The sequence below is a fragment of the Podarcis tiliguerta genome, assembly GCF_965153285.1.
Source record: "Podarcis tiliguerta genome assembly, chromosome: 3".
NCBI lineage: Eukaryota > Metazoa > Chordata > Lepidosauria > Squamata > Lacertidae > Podarcis > Podarcis tiliguerta.
Window position 1 is genome coordinate 102,495,131 of NC_139536.1, and position 7,059 is coordinate 102,502,189.

Consider the following 7,059-nt stretch of genomic DNA (forward strand, 5'->3'; position numbering starts at 1 on the left):
ACAGAAAATGTAATAAAAATTATATACATCAGGGCAAAAAGCAAAAATGTCTAAATCCAAATCAAATAAGTGTTGGAAATTTAAAGAGAAAGGTTCTTTTTATCATATGTGGTGGTCTTGTAGCAAGGTTAAAGCTTACTGGGAAATGATATATAATGAATGAGAAAAGATGTTTAAAATAACGTTTCTAAAAAACAACAACCCAGAAGCTTTGCTTTTGGGAATTATAGGGACAGACCTGCCCAAACTGTATAGAAATTTATTCATGTATGCGACTACAGCGGCAAGAATGTTACTTACCCCAAAATGGAAAGAAGTAGTAGTCTTGGCAAAAGAAGAATGCATACAAAAACTTATGGAATATGCAGAAATGGCAAAACGTTCCGGAAAAATAAGAAATGAAGATATTAAACTTTTTATAAAAGAATGGAAATGGTTTACTGAACATTTACAAATAAACTGTAAACAGATAAGGACATTGGCAGGATTATTGTAATAACCTGCAGTTTTATAAGTGTAGACTGTATGTTTAAAGTAGATGAAAAAATTAGCAAATTATAGCAAATAAAGTTAACTTTGGTTAATTAAGTTAAATTAAGTAGATAAATAGGGACCGCTTACTAGCGGGAAGGTAAACGGCGTTCCGTGTGCTGCGCTGACTCGCCAGATGCAGCTTGTCACGCTGGCCACGTGACCCGGAAGTGTCTGCGGACAGCGCTGGCTCCCGGCCTCTAGAGTGAGATGAGCGCACAACCCTAGAGTCTGTCAAGACTGGCCCGTATGGGCAGGGGTACCTTTACCTTTACTAACTTAATTTGGATATGCAGAATAAGGAACCGCAGAAATAGGGGGAAGGAAGTCAAGTTCTGAAATGTTAAAATGATTGTAAAATTATTGCAATGTATAAAATATAAAATCAATTTATTTATTTTTTAAAAAAGGAATATTTCCTTGCACCAATGTGGTTAGAGCATTGCACCTGGGAAGACCGGGGTTCAAAACCCCACTGAACCATAATGCCAGTCACTGTCTCTCAGCCTAACATGGTGGTTGTGGGTATTGAATGAGGACTGGGAGAACCATGTTGAGTTCCCTGGAGGAAAAAGGTGTGATATAAATTCAATAAATCATCCTTGGAAAGAAGCTTGAGCAGACAACGGTAAAGGATTGGGCAGCAATTCTTATTCTAAAACACAAGGAGCAAACTGTTGAGAGGCCATTTAAGGAACCCATCAATTTTATCATCATCATCATCATCATCATCCTTGTTTCAGGTTTTGGTGTGGTTACATTCTATATAGTTTCTCAGTTACTGGACAAAGCCATCGTGGCAGCATGCAAAATAACATTACACATTCAAAGTGCAACCCTGTTGGTTCAGGCCAATTTATTATTTTTGTTAAGTTGTGGGTTGACATAGCATACGACACAGCGATTTCTCCAAAGCAGCTCTTTATTTTGTAAGCTGGAACAGAACTAACTGAGGAGCTCAGTCAGCCTGCTTATATAGAGCTCCAGAACAATTGTAACTGTTGCAACGTTCTAAAACTATCCAATCACTGAATGTCACTTTTCGATCCTTCATTTGCATACAAAACTATCCAATCACTGAACATCACTTTTCGATCCTTCATTTGCATAACTATCTACAGTATCCCCCTGCTGGCCCAGGGTGAGAACTTCAGTACATAACAATTTTTATTATTTGTTACTTAAAGTCTGCATGCCACCCTTCATCTGAAGATTCCAGGGTGGTTCGCAACAGAAAAATACAAAATGAGAATACATAATACATAATTCCGCAAAAATCAAGCCAAAACCCACCCAGTGAAGGCTCATATAGAAACACTAATAGTCCATGTGCTCCTGTACGCCTGCCAACAATCAAGCTGCAGCAACTGAAACTTCTGAACTCTTTTCCAAGGGCAGCCCAACATGGGGTATTCAATCATCCCAATAGCAGATTACCAATATGCAAAGAACAGACGCAAGACTGATTGTACCAGGAAGGCAGGTCAATGTGTTTGGTCATTCTGAACAGCCCTGTTTTTATAAGTCACTGGAAAAAAGTTGAACTCATTTGTGCTCTTGCAATTTAGTAATTAAATTGTGCCCTGCCATCTCAATGAATGCCACGAAGTCAGGGTTGTGAGTTGCCGATTCTTGTAGCAAACCTGGGAATTTTGTGTTAAATGGTGTGTTGTAAATACAGTAAATAATAGCAATATTAATAGCTGGTGTGCAAGCTGAAATGGCAACATTGAGCATTCATCCTGATCTGTTTGTGAGAAGGTTATCCAATTGTTATCTCTCACTTTCCAGTGCATTTTCACATCACTTTCCTTATTGCATAAAGTCCAGCTGGGGCGGGGGGAGTGGGTTTGTTGCACAAAGCACCAAATCAACTTTTAACTGTGCAACCTGTGTTTGCTATACTGTGTGCGATTGAATCCCACCTGAAAATGGTGGCAGTCCAGAAGCATGCATTTAAGCTGAAAAGTGACTGGCCTTATCAGCAGCACAAGTGATCAAAGAAAGCTGAGCAGCGAATGCTCCCATGAATGCGTACAGCTTCTCTCATCCATGGCTACAAGTGACAAATTAAGCAGCTGAATTTTAATTTAGAAGATTTCAAGCGGATAACTAAGGTAAGAAAAAAAGAACGTGCAAACCAGAATCGTTTTTCTCAGCAGTCACGGGACAAAGATATGTCACAGACGTTTGCCCTTCCAGAATGCTATTGTGCAACGCAGTCCTGCACAGTTTACTCAGAAGTAAGTCCTACAGTGTTCAACAGAGGTTACTCCCCAGATTTCAGCCTTGTATGATAAATGGAGTAGTTATGCAAGGGAGTGCATGTTAAGTTTTTATTACTGTTCTCCCGACAGGATTAGTATGTGACTCAGCAAATATGAAGAACCAGTGATGTCAGCAGTTTAGTAATGCCTATAGACAAAGAATGTTTATTCAATACAATATTGCTTTGAATTATTGAAATATAAAGACTACCAAAATATTTGTTTTAATTTCTCTTGAGTTGCCCAGAGGAATAAACAAACATTCCTTAAAGTATGATGGATGGATGCTTGGAATTAGTTTGCTAACAAAATGCCTTTGTTTCTATGAATGAGAAATTATATTCCCCCCCCCCCCAAAAGGAAATTCAGCAGGAGGGCTAAGGCTACAATCCAATATTCACTCCCCAATATTCAAGCGGAGTTCAGTCCCCTTGAAAACAGGGCTTACTTCTGAACAGGTGTGTATCAGGTTGTTCTTTTAACCTGGTAATGTTTAAATGCTAATAGATATGTAGAACTGAGGGACGCGGGTGGCGCTGTGGGTTAAAGCCTCAGTGCCTAGGGCTTGCCGATCGAAAGGTCGGCGGTTCGAATCCCCGCGGCGGGGTGCGCTCCCGCTGTTCGGTCCCAGCGCCTGCCAACCTAGCAGTTCGAAAGCACCCCTGGGTGCAAGTAGATAAATAGGGACCGCTTACTAGTGGGAAGGTAAACGGCGTTTCCGTGTGCGGCTCTGGCTCGCCAGAGCAGCGATGTCACGCTGGCCACGTGACCCGGAAGTGTCTTCGGACAGCGCTGGCCCCCAGCCTCTTTGAGTGAGATGGGCGCACAACCCTAGAGTCTGTCAAGACTGGGCTGTACAGGCAGGGGTACCTTTACCTAGATATGTAGAACAAATGAATAAGGCATCTGGTGTTTACGTAATGTATTTAGTTCACACTGAAACATTTTTCTGCAGAGCGTAACGCAAGTCATAATTCCCTCTATTTCCAAAGTTCAGTAATGAGTGCTGAACTTTTTTTTTAATGTAGCTTTCATTTGGAAAAGAAAATGGGCAAGATGGGAAAGGGAATCAACTGGGTAGAGGTGACAGGTGAGGATGTTGTGGCCACAGCAACCCAGGTGGCTTCCAAATGATGCTCAACTGCTGACAGGTGGGGCTAGCTGAGGTCAAATGCACTTTGTAAACCCTTTTATCCCTGCACTGCAGGTTGAGCTGTGAGAGTGGCATGCAGCAACCCTGCAGTGTTGTTTACGGGTTGTTTTTTCCTATTGCAGCCTGCGGAACTGTGCTGAGAGAGAGAGACTTGCTTATGACAGCCCTGCAATGTAGCTGAGTGTGAATATTACAGGTCAGAGGTGGGGCTGAGTCTGGTTTGGATTCCCAGTCAGAAACCTCCCTTACCTCTCAGGTTGCAGCAAACGCCAAGTTACTTACTGTATTTTTCGCTCTATAAGACGCACCAGACCGTAAGGCGCACCTAGATTTTGGAAGAGGAAAGCAAGAAAAAAAAATCTGAATCGCATAAGCCAGGACAGCAAGCGGGATCGCTGCGCAGCGATCCCGCTTGCTGTCCTGGTTTATGGGATAGCCGCGCGCAGCCTCTCCCGGGCAAGGGGAGCCTTCATCCCCTGTCCGGGAGAGGCTGCGTGCGGCTAAGGCTCCCCCAAGAGCCGTGCTCCCTTTAAAGAGTGTGTGGAGTGTATGTGCGGCTCTTGGGGGCTTTTCCCCGAGGAGGGAGAAGGGCAGCGCTGAGCAGAGCCTCCCGCCTGCATTCGCTCCATAAGACGCACACACATTTCCCCTTACTTTTTAGGAGGGGGAAAGTGCATCTTATAGAGCGAAAATACGGTAAGTTGTCCCTTACTCTGTTGAATACAAAAGCCTTATGCTGCACTGAGTTGCATGCAGACTGGTTGCACTTACAGGGGTACCCCGCAAGACAAATGCCTCAGAAGACGAAAAACTCGCTAGACGAAAGGGTTTTTCGTTTTCTGAGGTGCTTCGCAAGACGGATTTTCCTAAGGGCTTGCTTCGCTAGACGAAACGGCCCTGCCTCTCGTGTCATGGCGATGGTCACTGCACGCACGCACGCTCGCTTCCCCGCTCCTCCGGCTCCCTCCCACCTTCCGGCTGACGGTTAGTGCCTCGCGCCGCTGCCCACCCCCCTCGCGCGCTCCCCTCAGAGAGCCATTGCCGCCAGCGCCTCTCTCTCCCTGGAGTCGCGCTCCTGAGCCGCACCGCCCTCCAGCAGCCGCGTTGCACGGTGGCCACAACGCGCGGGTGAGTCTGAGTTACCGGCTGCGGCAGCTGTCCTCCTTCTCCCCGCCCCTCCCCGCCGTTGTCAATGTTTAAATGCAGTGGTGCTTCGCAAGACGGAAAAACTCGCATAACGAAAAAACTCGCGGAACGAATTAATTTCGTCTTGCAAGGAACCACTGTATTAATCTTCGAGAACTATTTTTTTGCACATGAAGCTAAGACCCAAGTTAGAGCAGGAACTCGAGTCTTTGATTTCAGTGTGTGTGTTTTTTTCCAGCCACGTGCCCATATAACTTTTTGCAACACATTGCCGTATTTTGTTGCGGGGCCCTGCGTGGTGTCCCTGTTTCCTTTCCTGCGCTGAAAGGGGTCATTCAGCAGTTCAGAACCGCCAGCACCCACCCCAGCATTTAGCAGAGAAGAAAACAGTTGACTTAGATAAATCAATCAATCAATTCTAGATGTAAAGGTACATTGATATCCATCTTGTGAGGCCAGGAAGTGAATCACATTAAGGTCTGACACGTTTATTTATTTATTCATAGGTTGCATCCTGCCTTTCCAATTGCTGATTATAAATCAGGGTGGGGAAAATACATTGCGTAGCATCCAATGACATCGTTCGGATTAAGCAATGGATTTATGCTTGTTCGACTGGCCTTTCAGCTTCTCAGCTTCTCCCTGTAGTCACAAAAATCTCTCCAGAGGCTTCCTAATAATAATAATAATAATAATAATAATTTATTTATACCCCACCCATGTGGCTAAGTTTCCCCAGCCACTCTGGGTGGCTCCCAATCGAGTGTTAAAAACAACAAAGCATTTAATATTAAAAACTTCACTAAACAGGGAACAGATTTCCTAGAACAGATTTTGGGGGTTCAGGAGGACGTTAAGGTATGGGACATCCCAGCTCACAAGGGAAAGCCTTTTGCACAATGGGATCCTGATCCAGAGATTGTCATGCACAAGAAGGTGTTTCATGCGACTAGTCTCTCGAGACAGAGCATGGGTGTGCATATTTCCATTAAATTATCCCGGAGGTAACTCATTCCCTCCAGATGGCGAGATTCATTTCACTTGCCACATCACATTTTCATCTATCCACTTCTATTATGGCATTTCGTGCCACTTTTGACACAGATACTTGCAGTCCTTAAAACTTCTAATTACTTTCATTAAATGAATAAAGTTGTACTATCTTCTTGACATTTGTAGCTAATTGCATCTCACGCAAACCGTGAAATCGTGCCCCCATCTTTGTATTTTATCAGCCATGCAGAAATAAAATATCATTTAGAGGAGGAATTGAAAAGAGGCAAGCAATGAGCACTACTCATTAAAGCACAACCCAAGAACAATGAGGTCCTTGTGATTATCAGGCGTGTGATATGAAAGTTGCCCGTGTGCCCTCAGAGTTTTCTCATTCCTTCATTTGCTGGGAATGTGTGGATCCAGTGCACTTGTCATTTTACTGATTTTAAATAAAGTATGTATCAGCCTCAGGAGTGTGGGCCACCTCCCCAGGGAAGAACCATACCTCAGTGTGAGAGCATCTTTGTTACATGCCAATGGGTTGACTTCGGATAAGGGAACTTCCTATGTTCCTAAAACAAAACACAGCATCAACTACATCCATGCCTTGGATTCCTTAGGGTGGGGGAAGCCTTCAGCAACAGTACAGCAGTTATAATCGCAAGGTTCTGGGATCCATTTTTATGGCTTTCATACAATTCGCTAGCAAATTATCCTAATTGTACCTTGACATGGATCTGAGTGGGACGTGGGTTAAACCACAGAGCCTTGGACTTGCTGATCAGAAGGTCGATGGTTCGAATCCCTGCGATGGGGTGAGCTCCCGTTGCTCGGTCCCAGCTCCTGCCAACCTAGCAGTTCGAAAGCACATCAAAGTGCAAGTAGATAAGTAGGTACTGCTCTGGCGGGAAGGTAAATGGCATTTCCATGCGCTGCTCTGGTTCGCCAGAAGCGGCTTAGTCATGC